Source organism: Eretmochelys imbricata, chromosome 1, assembly GCF_965152235.1.
Source record: "Eretmochelys imbricata isolate rEreImb1 chromosome 1, rEreImb1.hap1, whole genome shotgun sequence".
NCBI lineage: Eukaryota > Metazoa > Chordata > Testudines > Cheloniidae > Eretmochelys > Eretmochelys imbricata.
In genome coordinates, this window is record NC_135572.1 from 234,924,243 (window position 1) to 234,937,695 (window position 13,453).

At 39.6% G+C, this 13,453-nt stretch overlaps 1 long non-coding RNA gene across 1 annotated transcript; it reads left to right on the plus strand.

Annotated features, from left to right (window-relative positions):
- Positions 1-320: 320 nt before the first annotated feature.
- LOC144259251 (uncharacterized) lies at positions 321-12,798 on the plus strand. The gene is made up of 3 exons (XR_013344832.1): positions 321-816; positions 1,447-1,514; positions 11,615-12,798. It is a non-coding gene; the product is annotated as an uncharacterized LOC144259251 (long non-coding RNA).
- Positions 12,799-13,453: the final 655 nt, after the last annotated feature.

Here is a 13,453-nt window from a genome sequence, read left to right on the forward strand (position 1 = left end):
CTGTTGCTGAAAGGTTACAGATAAAGCAGTAGTTGGAAATATCAACCTTTTTTTTAAGTATCGATGTCACTGCTTCTAAAGAAAGAGATTGGTTAACAACCTAAAAGCATCATCAGCCTTATGTTTGTGTGGACTCTGTCCAAAAAACCTGCTCAGCTTGTAAAGTGAACTCAGGGGAGACTGCCAGCAATGGCAGACCTTCTGGAAGAAAATTGGGCTTCTAATGTTTTGGGGGTTCTTTGTTCTTGAAGATATTACTAAAAATCCACAGGATTCTGTGAACATATCAGTACTAACATATATATCAGTGCACTTCTTAGCATACAAAAGCAATCATTACCTGCTTTTGGCTAGAATATTAGCCAAACTTTAGCCCTTCTCAACACATGGAATGTCCTACCAGTGAATGTTACATGATGGACTCTACTTGTCCAGTAGGAGTAGCCAATAAACCAAAATATTCCTCTCCTTTCTTGGGTATAAATGCTCTCCTTTCCAGTGGAATAAATCCTTTCTCCCTATGCACCAGGGCAACAGGCAGTGTCCAATCTTTTACCCTACACTCCCATGACTACTTTTCTCTTTCTCCTTTTCTACATATCAGCCATATCATGTGTAGTGTAAAAAAACCAGCTGTTTTGGCTCTCTAGTCACTTATTAACCCTTGCTTCCATACTCCTGCAGACAGAGCAGAGATAATGAGGCAGTGGATGATAGCTCGACCCAAGTAGACCCAGCCAAACTATCGGAGCACCTTCCTGGACAAAGATGTGGATTACCCCATATACCACCACAGTGACTAGATCAACAAATAAGGTAAGACAGAGGTGCACATAAGAGTAAAACTTGTTTTTTAAAAATAGGAAGAGAGAAATCAACATTTCTGGCAGGGGTTGAAAAAGATTATATAGATTAGGTGGATCAGTGAGAAGGCTGACACAGGACAGAGTGTAGTGATTTAAGACTCTGCGGGGTAGGGCATATGGATGGAGATGTAGCCAATTATTTTAGTTCATTTCTTGTGTTATAATTAAATGTTATGCCATATATAATCATGTATGTTGCAGAATTATAGAAGTATAAGATTGATCAGTATGTAGAAGGAATAATCGTGTATTAGATATCTAAGTAAGTAGGGCTGAAACACAATGCCTGCAAGATTTTAGCTTAGCAATTTTGGGCCTTGGAGTTAAGAAATGCTGATATTAGCAAGTGACCAAAGACTAACCAGATTATGGGAAAAGATGTACCAATGGGAGATACTGCAAAAAATTAAGAGTAAGTAATTTTTTGCTTATAAGATAAAAATGTGACTACTGGGTATAACACATGCCCTAGCCACAGGGTGCACGATGTATGTAAATACTAGTGAGGTATAGTCATAATTGCATTATAAAAAGAGGGTGCCTAAATTAGAAAAATTGAGCTCCCTGTGGGAAACTCCAGCAGGAACCATCCCTCTACTGATGATCAATCCATGAGACCCATCGGTCCCTGATGCTGCTGTTAAGGATGTGAGTATAACCACATTTGTAACTTGTGCATAGGTCTTTATAGAATTTCAATATGCTTAGATATTTGTAACTTTAATAAAACTTCTAAAACAGACTAGATCTTGTACTTTTAAATGTATGTGTGGTCACTACCTTTGGTCTTTATGTGTTCTGAGAGACTATAAATCTGAAGCATGTAAGAGAGGTGACTTTCACTCTGTTAAGCTTGAAATTGTAGCCACCAGAGCTGAACCCACGGTGGTGTAATACCACATTACAAAATTCACTTTAAATAAAAAAAAAGGCTACAGAGAAATCCTACTGTTGCCCCGAGGCAGCTGAAGGGAGGGAGACCCAGAATGTTGCCAAAAGGTGAAAGCCACAAATAGACACTGAATTGTATTTTTGGAGAGAATAAGGAGCCAGTCGCAGGATATATAGAGTAGGGAATTTGTGGTCATACTTGTGTATTCATGACTGAATTGATTTTTCAAAGCCAATAAAAGAAATACTTAATATTTAGCTGTGGAACTAGAAAGCCTCCATCTTGCCCTTTGTTTCCATCTGTTGGGAGCCAGAAAGATTTTTAACTCGTTATCAATATTTTCCCACCTTCCTGTGCACAGGACAAGTGTCCTTGAAAGGACTATAGTTTTGAATTTGCTGATTGTCATGTAGACAAGGACATTTTCCAAATAAAAAGCACACAATCCATTTGTAAATCTTCTTGAATATATGAAAGTATAATCAGGCTGACTCAGACAGCTGAGCTATGGCATACCTCATTTGAATTCAGTCTTCCCCCAGGCCTTGTCTATAGGAAATATGCATACATTGTACTGTAAGTAGGAAACATGAATTATAACAATACTCACCTCTGGAGTTCTGAATTTATTTTAGTTTCAAATGTGTCTGAGCATTTACCTTTTTCATATCCTGGATATAATTCTAAGAACTCTTATAAAGCCTTTTCTTGTAGCCATACTCTTAAGCACCTGAAGCACCACAACCTTCCTTTGCCTCCGTTATTCCTCACTCCAGCTCTTTCATGGTACTTTCTGCAGCAAGCCATATCTTCACTGATTTAGTACCTCAGCCGTGCTCCTGCATCCGTTACTCATGTGAGTAGTTCTTACATTGACTAGCCCTATTGATTTCCAGAAGGCTACGCACATGAGTAAGGTTTGCAGGTCTTATCTTACAAAATGATTCTGTGATGAGCAATCTTTAAGTAAATAAACAATTGTTTGCTGGATCCTGTGCAACACTCTTATTATATACATATTGAACTGCCAGTTCTCTTTTGGATTTTCAACATTCTTTCATAGTTTATATGGATCCATGTAAACAGTGACTGTCTAGCATCTCTGCAAGCGTTGTTTGTGGCTGGCAGTATAACATTATCCATCAGTCAGTTTCTTCCTCCTTTCCAACAATATGCATTTGAAAATTCTATATGAAACTTCTTGTTGCAGGCACTATTTTCTCTTACCAATGTTAGCGTCTCCAAAATTCACTTCCACAGAATAATATTTTACCTTTTTGTAGCATATTTCATCCTAAAGGATCCAACAATCAATTGACTAGACTATTAGATTGCAATCTGACCCAGGGTGAGTTGTTTCACTGCCTTAGAGCAGACTGTTTTCTTTCTCTCTGATTTTTGGCTCTTGTATGTTACCAGTCTGAATTCAAAGAAATAAAGTTGTTGCATTGCAACCTTCCACAAAGAATATTTGTTCTTATCTAACTTTTCTCCGTGGACATTGTGAACATAACACAGAGTAAGGGGCAGAGAATTGTTCCACTGAGCCTGGAAAACGCTGGGCAATAAGTCTCCCTCTTGTTTTCCCCACTGCTCCAAGGGAGAGAGTAAACTATCACAAGTGCATACCCAACACAGCATATGCTGCCTGATGTGCCAGGCTCCACCCAGTCCCCATCCCACTCTTCTGCATTAAGAACATAAGAAAGGCCATACTGGATCAGACCAAGAGTCCATCCAGTCCAGTATCCTGTCTACAGACAGTGGCCAATGCCAGGTGCCCCAGAGGGAGTGAACCTAACAGGTAATAATCTAGTGATGTCCATCCTGCCATCCATCTCCACCCTCTGACAAACAGAGGCTAAGGACACCATTCCTTACCCATCCTGGCTAACAGCCATTAATGGACTTAACCTCCATGAATTTATCCAGTTCTCTTTTAAATTCTGTTATAGTCCTAGCCTTCACAACCTCTTCAGGAAAGGAGTTCCACAAGTTGACTGTGTGCTGTATGAAGAACTTCCTTTTATTTGTTTTAAACCTGCTACTCATTAATTTCATTTGGTGGCCCCGAGTTCTTATATTATGGGAACAAGCAAATAACTTTTCTTTATTCACTTTCTCTACACCACTCATGATTTTATATACCTCTATCATCTCCCCCCTTAGTCTCCTCTTTTCCAAGCTGAAAAGTTTTAGCCTCTTTAATCTTTAATGGTTTAATAGTTATTTTTTCCAATGTGCATTACTTTACATTTATCCACATTAAATTTCATTTGCCATTTTGTTGCCCAATCACTTAGTTTTGTGAGATCTTTTTGAAGTTCTTCACAGTCTGCTTTGGTCTTAACTATCTTGAGCAGTTTAGCTGATTATTATAGCTGATCAAAAAACAGGAAAAATTTCATTAACATTTTCAGTTTCATGGTTTTCCATTTTGCAGGATTCAAAATGGACATATTGCCTGTTTTTACTAAAGTTTCCATGATACTTTTTTAACAAAACATTTACCATAATTTGTATTGAGATAGTTTGAAAATCTTCCTTACTGAAAATCCAGCTGTTAGTTAAAATGAATTGTTTACAAAGGCCCACTTTTTTAAATAAAAATTTCAGTTAAAAATGTATCATGGACATTCTTCCAAAAAAGTGGAACATTTTAACCTCAAATTGAGAGAGCTTTCTATTATGAAAAAAGGCCATTTCCTGAGGAGCGGGGGAGGGGTGATCTCTTCATGCAATATGCTTGGTTGAATTTTGTGGACTGCACAAAATATTACCCAAGCCATTTCTGCCCACCATCTAACCCTGACATGCTTGTGTCACAGATAGGAGCTGGATGAACTTCAGTGAGTTTTTCCTTTGGGTGGATGAGCTCATTGTAGCTGAGACTGGGTGGAGAGGTCTGTAATCTTTTAACTAAGCCTTCTGGCCCCTTCAGCCATTTCATTTCTACCTGCCCCCTGATGCTACACTCATCTTTACCGCTGCCACCACAGTTCATTTGTCTGGGATTTTATCCTTCAGGCCATCCCTGATGCCGCATAACAGTTCTGGGAGGGGAATTTTATCCAGTTTGCCAGGGTAAATCTGTAACCTTACCACAAGTTCCACGGGCGCTTTAACTGCCATACAAAGCTGTGAGGCTTTGGTTTGTAAGGTTTCCTGTGATACAGTATGTATTACCACTTGCAAAACATGTAGTCTTTTCTCTAATTGTCATTGTTTGATGAAATTTACCAGGCATAATTGACTTGTAAAAATGAAATTAAAGAAAAGGAGCTCTGTGATATTTGATAGGGAAATCACAGCAGGGAGTGAGAAGGGGAAGAATAACTTTTCCTAAAAAGAAAAGTAACAAAATTTGGGGGGCAAAATGGTTTTAATGCCCTTGAAATATGCTGGTAGATGACTTTGAAGACTGATGTTCTGACTCAGGTAGAGCAGGGATTTGAACTTGGGTCTTCCACAGATTACTTCAGTGCCCTGACCAGCAGACTCTTGGCTATTCTGAGGCAGTATGTGCTTGTTCTCACTTGCAGTCTTGTTTTCATACACAAATTTCAAAAAGTCTCAGGTTTGTCCCAGTGTGGAACAGGAAAAATTTTGAAATCTCAAATTTTCATCAGATGGGAAAATGATTTCCCATTCAGTTCAGCAAGAACATGACGTTGATGCTGGTGCCAAAAAGCAAAAGTCACTCCACCATTTTGCAAAGTTCTCTGTCAGTTTTGCTCTCTAACAGGAAGAGAATGCTGCTTATGTCCAATATAGCATGTGCATGACAAAAGGTTTGACACAGTCATTATCTATGAGAACACTGACTCACTTATTTCTGCCAATTACTGTATTCCTAAGAATAACCTTTTCTAATTGCTGGTGATGACTCAGTCAAAATGCAAAAGATTAGGGTGTTTACATCGTGTTGCCTCATAAAATGTGCTTAGTCATTCTTCTAGAAAATATCACCTATTATGGCTGGATCTTTCCACTGGCATTAACTCTGTTAATATCAACCAGAAAGAAATTCTGTCATTGTGTCTTTGCTTTACTCAGTTTGTAACCACTGTGAGCCATAATTTGAACAGACTTAACCTGGGTTATGTACTGTATAAATATGAAGAATTCTTGGTAAAACTGAAGAATACCCTGTCCTACAGAGGCCCCTCTTGCAATGGAATCAAAAGGGGTGGCAGGATTTGGGATGGCCATGGGAGTGGTGAACACCCCCTGTATATCACAGAATGCAACTCTGCAAGAGCTTTTTACTTTACCAGTTGTTGGGAGGCTTGGAGCTAGGATAGGGCTGAGCAGAAAAGGTCAGAACACAGATCCTCTAATCCATCTCTTCCCACACCACAGAGACTGCTCCAGCTATGTAGTGGACATGCAGTGATTCCATTGCCTCTCCACAAGGGGCAAGAGAAAAAGGGTTTTAACACAATTAAAGGGGTGTGTGTATATATGTCATATTCTGTGGTGCAATCCAAACCAGTGAGGGATTGTGTCACTGCTATCCCTGTAATCATGAGCTCCTTACAATGCTTTGCTGCTGTAGATCCCACCTGGGTTGCTCAAAAACTAGCCAGCTAACATGCAGGTCACATCCTGTATAGCTATGTGCTAGACAGGCCAGTTCAGAGACTCCAGCAGCCTGGCTGCAACCCCACCTCCCATCTCTGGCTTCCAGTAGCCTTGGTTACCACTTGGAGGGTGACCCCCAACACACTCCCAGTCCTGACTTTTCCCAAACCGTGTGTTCCACAATGTCCAGCCCTCTCCTTGATAGCTCAGAGATATAATATGGTGTGTGTTTTCCTCTAAAGACACAAAAACACATCATGGCTTATTAACTGAAATGGTGGTAAATATACCCTGCCCCTTTAAACACAACACTCAGTTGATTTATGGTAAAAATGAAATAAATTTAACAAAACAGACATAGCATTAAGTGAGTTCACATATAAGGAATTAAGATAGAAAGAGCTATAAGTAAAATAAAACAAAATATGCTTCTAAAAGTCTAAAACTTAATCTAGCAGGCTACAGGCTTTTTTTCAAAATGGCTTCTCACCTGTCCTTCTGCCCAGCCATGGCTGACTTTCCTTCAGCCAGGACCTTCCACAAAAGTTCAAGATGCTGGCTTCCCTTTTATTTTTTGGTGAAACCTCTTTGCCTAAGCATGTTTCTCACCTTTATTCAGTTCTTGTCTCTTGTCTTCCTAGTGATGGATGCCAAAGATGGCTTCTGCCCTTGCTTATATCTTCCAAAGTTCAGTGAACTTTGTTTCAAGAGGCAGGATGACCTTTTGCTGTTCTTCCCCCTCCTGTGGCCTTCCCATCCCCCGTATGATTTCTGTATATAGGACTTCTGTTGTTTGATTCCACCATGCTTAATTGAAATAGGAGACAGGTAGATAGCTGTGACATTCCCTCTTGTACAGCCTAATATAAGTATCTATAATTCCTTATATAAAGGGTTAAGTTAATGCATACATTTCACAATGATATTAATTCAGTGTGTCATTAGCTTACAGAAAAGATATGTCTATATACTTTAATATAGTAATATTGTATACACTCAGTTGTTTCAATTGCTTATCATTTGAGGTTCAACCAGTCTGTCTTTATAGACCAGTAAACCTTTGAAAAGGATTCTTCTGAAAAGTAAAACCCAGACCAAGCTTCTCTCTCCTGCTGTATGTAAATGCCATGCTGTCTTTCCCCCTACTTGTTAGTGAGGTTTGCCTCTACCTCTTGTTAGCTTGACATGTCTGTTTACTGCTTATATGTAAGTTGAGATAAACACACATGTACCTTTGTTTAGGATGGAACTGTTTAACCACTCCCTCGACATACTTGGTTTATACACGCTTTAGTTATAATTCCAGTATATATTTATAACTCTTAATATCCATCATATACATAGATGAGACAAGAGTATTAATAATCAGTGAGTTATTAGTTGTCAAATGAGACCTCACAAGGCATATTTTGTACAAAGATTATTACAATAGTGTGTACAGGGGTGGGTCTTAGTGTCACAATATTTTACCTAATTCCTACCACTCTTTGGTGGTGGGCCAGGCAGGTTTTCTTTCTTCAGAGTCTCCCACAGAGTGTGTCACTGGGTCAGTCCCTTGTCCATGAACAGCAATTTGAGAATTGCTTCCTCTCTCTCTAGAGTGTGATGTTTTAACTCTTTAGTGTCCTTTTAATCTTTTGGTTTCCAGCATTGAGAAAACAAGTCCTTGTAACTGCTGGAGCCTGGAGGTGACATCTTCCCAGCTAACAGCTTGGGCCTTGTCTTAATGACCCCCCCGCCCCCAACACGTTTACTGGGAGGTTGTTAATCTAGAGCTACTGCGTTGCCATTCTGTTAGCTTCCTCACAGCCCTGTTTCTAGATTAAACCACTGTATGCGTATGGCAAACATTCCAAAAACTCAAAATACAGCAACTAACCCATAACCAGGCCACATATAGAATTCATAAGTTAGTGAGGAACAGACCAATGTCCTTCACAGCATATACAACCATCAAGATTATGGACTGATCCAGTTACTCTGTAATATATAGTTGAGTGCAAAGGAAGAAAAGCAGATCAAAAGTTCCACCATATTTTTGTTACACGCTATCGAAAGACCAGGTGCTGTTCCTAGTACATTATTAATGTCATTCCGTCCACTTAAGAAACTGCCCCCCCATAAACTGCTGAAAAACTTACACTTTTGTAACAAAATTGGTAAAGACTGAAAATAGCAAATTCATAGAATCATAAACTTTAAGGTCAGAAGGGACCATTATGATCGTCTAGTCTGACCTCCTGCACAACGCAGGCCACAGAATCTCACCCACCCACTCCTGTAACAAACCCCTAACCTATGTCTGAGCTATTGATGTCCTTAAATCATGGTTTAAAGACTTCAAGATGCAGAGAATCCTCCAGCAAGTGATCTGTGCCCCACGCTGCATAGGAAGGCAAAAAAACCCCATGGTCTCTGCCAATCTGCCCTGGAGGAAAATTCATTCCTGACCCCAATTATGGCAATCAGCTAAACCCTGAGCATGTGGGCAAGACTCACCAGCCAGACACCCAGGAAAGAATTCTCTGTAGTAACTCAGATCCCACCCCATTTAACATCCCATTACAGGCCATTGGGCATATTTACCGCAAATAGTCAAAGATCAATTAATTCCCAAAACTAGGCTATCCCATCATACCATCCCCTCCAAAAACTTATCAAGTTTAGTCTTGAAGTCAGATGTGTCTTTTGCTCCCACTGCTCCTCTTGGAAGGCTATTCCAGAACTTCACTCCTCTGATGGTTAGAAACCTTCATCTAATTTCAAGTCTAAACTTCCCAATGATCAGGTTTGTTCTTGTGTCCACATTGGTACTAAGCTTAAATAATTCCTCTCCCTCCCTGGTATTTATCCCTCTGATATATTTATAGAGAGCAATCATATCTCCCCTCAGCCTTCTTTAGCTTAGGCTAAACAAGCCAAGCTCTTTGAGTCTCCTTTCATAAGACAGGTTTTCCATTCCTCGGATCATCCTAGTAGCCCTTCTCTGAACCTGTTCCAGTGTGAATTCATCCTTCTTAAACATGGGAGACTAGAACTGCACACAGTGTTCCAGATGAGGTCTCACCAGTGCCTTGTATAACAGTACTAACACCTCCTTATCTCTACTAGAAATACCTCGCCTGTTGCATCCCAAGACCGCATTAGCTTTTTTCACGGCCAAATCACATTGGAGACTCATAGTCATCCTGTGATCAACCAATATTCCGAGGTCCTTCTCCTTCTCTGTTACTTCCAAGTGATGTATTCCCAGCTTATAACAAAAATTCTTGTTATTAATCCCTAAATGCATGACCTTGCACTTTTCACTATTAAATTTCATCCTATTACTATTACTCCAGTTTACAAGGTCATCCAGATCTTCCTGTATGATTTCCCTGTCCTTCTCTGTATTGGCAGTACCTCCCAGCTTTGTGTCATCCACAAACTTTATTAGCACATTCCCACTTTTTGTGCCAAGGTCAGTAATAGAAAGATTAAATAAGATTGGTCCCAAAACCAATCCCTGAGGAACTCCACTAGTAACCTCTCTCCAGCCTGACAGTTCACCTTTCAGTATGACTCTTTGTAGTTTCCCCTTTAACCAGTTCCTTGTCCACCTTTCAATTTTCATATTGATCCCCATCTCTTCCAACTTAGCTAATAATTCCCCATATGGAACTGTATCAAAAGCCTTGCTGAAGTTGAGGTAAATTAGATCCACTGCATTTCCTTTATCTAAAATTCACTGAAAGAGGTCAGACTTGAGATTCCTCGTCAGACCATAGGAAAGGTTGAAAGCCACTGCAGGCTTCCCAAGCCTTGTCTACACTAGGGTTTTTGGCAGAAATTTCCCACCAGTGCAAACTTCACCAGTGTCTTAGGGCTGCCATGTCTTAGGTCTCCCACTATTGCTTCTATCAGTGGAGGATCATCATTGGTAGCAACCATGGGAAATGTTTACCGAAAATATACCTTAGTGTAGACACAGCCCTACTGTCCTGAAGGGTTGGGCTCAAGACTCAGGTTTTTAAGGTACTTGAGTAGGGTACACAAATAATCATTAGCACACTTCTTCACCTGTGATCTCAAAGGCAGAAGAAGTTGCAAATGGATTAATTTGGCCTGGTGTCTCAGTTAATAGCTGGCCACATATTGTAGCTACCCTTGAATATCTTTTGTTAGTTTAAGGAACCTCGTTCTTGTTTACAAGCAAAAAAGGCTGCCGAAACACTTCATTAGCTGAAACCATAATTATCATTTTCTTACCTTTGACGAATATAAGTATGTTTCTGCTGAAAGATTAGGGTCGCAGTGCTGATGTATTTACAATTAAAATACAGTGAATGGGCTAACGGCTGCTTTCCACTTGCCACATATGGAGACGTTTAAGGCCAAGATTTTCAGAAATAGAAGTCTGAAGTTAGGCTGCTGTGACAGGAGGGATTCCTTTGCTACCCTTTTAGGACAGCTTTTTCTCTGCCTCAGCAGTGCAAAGCAGCCAAACCAGAATCAAGCCCCTTGCTTCAAAAAATAATATGAATAGACTTAGATTTATATGAATTACTTTTCAGTCTCTGCGGAGAAGAAAATTATATTTTTCTGTCTGGGAAGCTAACATATTCATGTGGGAAAGAGAGATTCTCTTATTTCATATTCTTCAATAAAATCATGCTAAAACTTCCCTGGCAGTATAACATCTCCCCTCCAGGCATGACAGGGGTTTCCCAAGTAACCTTGCAATTTCATTAATTAACTATACAAAAACAAAGGAATTGGTCAGAGGAGGAGGCAAGCGCAGACTCTGCTGGGTTGAACAGCCTTTTCTGCAATAACTTATCCCACAGTTGCTTTGGGAACAGATGTAAGGAATGATTTATGTATTCCATTACTATAATCCAATTTGTTTCTATTACTTATCATTATTCTGTGATACTGTGTACTAATAACCATGTTACTTCATTAAAAGAAAGGTTCAATTTATGCTGCCTGAAATTATGACAGATCTAAGAAAGAATGATTACAAAATTTACCATTTATTTTCTTCAGTGAAGTGCATGGATATTTACAGCAGCTCGAATTTTGTACTCTGAGCCTTTAAGTGGAAGGATTTGCTATAATAATCTTTTGGAATGAGTAAATCACATGGCAACTCCTGTACCATAGGGTAAAGTATACAGGCTAATCTCTGGAAGCAACATATCCATGAATAAAGGAGACTCTTATTGTTGCTGCAGTGGACTAAAAGAAATGAATGTTTAACAATAAATATGACATCCCTGTTTGAATATAGCATGCTGTCCAGGACATCAAGGCCTTGCCTGCTCCCAGCAGCTGCCTTATCTTAGTGGGACCCGCTTACATAATGGATGCTATGGTTTTTCCTCCTCCAGCGGTGGATCTTCAGAGAGTCGCACGTGCACACACATGACATGCAGTGGTATAATCAGCCCTTTGTACTGGAAAGACAGGTCTCAGCTGTAATTTTGCAAACCTCCCACCCTCTACAAGACAAAGCGATGCCATCAGAATCTTCACCCCTCTCTCTCCTCCTGGAGGCCAACTGGAGACTCTTCAGAGACACACCCACCCATGTGGAGAAATCAGCAGCAGAACTTTCCCGCTGCTCTTTCCTCGCAGCAAGGAGGGGCACAAGGAAATGCCATTCCCCATGTTAAAATCACTTCTTTGACTCAGCCATACCTTTTGTTTTTAAAGGGAAAGTCAGGGCTAAAGTAAAGAGATGAGAGGCGGTGAAAAATATCTGACTTCCATACAAATCCTGCAAGATTAGGGCTCTTCAAGATTTAGAATCCGCCACCAAATGTCGAATGGAAACAATCAGCCTTGACAGAGGCCAGAAGAAGCTCAGGTAGCTGGTTCTGACTTCTAAGGACAGGGGACTTGACTACTGTTGCTCAGGATACACTAGATTTAAAATATGGTTAAAATGATCTATGTTGTATCGTTTTCAATAAAATCTGCAGATGTTACTAGAGGAGGGGGAAACTGACCCCCATGCTACCCTAAGATAGAGACATCAAGTTTGCCTACCCATTTTCAGAACCTTCCCTCTTTTGAATATACAGAGTAATGGAAGGAGTCAAAGGGGAGTGAAAACTACAGTGGATCTCCAGAAAGTAATAAGCCCCATGAGGACTATACCAAAAAAGCTTGTGACTGACAAACTTCCTAGTGTATACTGTTGGAACATGTAATTTGAATGAGACCCAAAATGTGGAGCTCAGGGTGATAACAAGCGCTCATGGTTATGTCAGTGAAACTTCTAACTTCTGTGCAGCCTCAAATATAATTCTGGTCATACCTGATGCAAGCTTGCAATACCTGTGAGAATCATATTTGATCTCTGTGAAAGTTATAAACTCTATAAGCGTAGCCAAAAGAGGCTTGTAACTAAGCGTATGCCAAATAAATAAATAGTTAACCAAAACTGAATAACTGGACATTGTGTTTTGCCAGAGCTGAATTAGAAGCCAAAGAGTAAACAAATCAATAAATGATACCCACAAAAATTATATATGACCATGTCTTCTGAAAGAAAGTTGGTCAAAGGATCAATGCTATTAATTAATCCATCTCATTGTCTCACAAAACACAGTGAACTAAATTCTACCCTAGTATAATTTTACTGAAATCTGCCTCTTGTAGATATTTAAAACATCCTTTTTGGGAATAGAAAATTGGGTCAGGAATTGAGTCTACTAAGCTTTTCTTCCCATCTCCTCCAATTCCTCCTGAAAGCTTCGCATATAAAATCAGGAACATCAAATACACTAGTTAATCTATTTAAATGACCTTCCCTCTCCCCGATCTCTGTCTTTCTCTATTTGATTCCAAACATTTAAGATTTGGGTAATGCAGGAATTACAGGGAGTTAGTTTCTTTACTTTTAGTCAATAAATAGTATTGCTACTAAAAATGTGCTGGAAAACATGAATTGTTTGTTTTATCCAAGCTACCTCACCTGTAATTAAACTCTTGCCAACTAGAGCTGGGTAAACTATTCACAGCAGGTCATTTTATTTAATAAATGTAACTCTTTATTATTCTGTTTGTAAGTCTTCCATAAATATCCTTTGATTTGTATCCATTTGCTGTTTGTTCACAATTG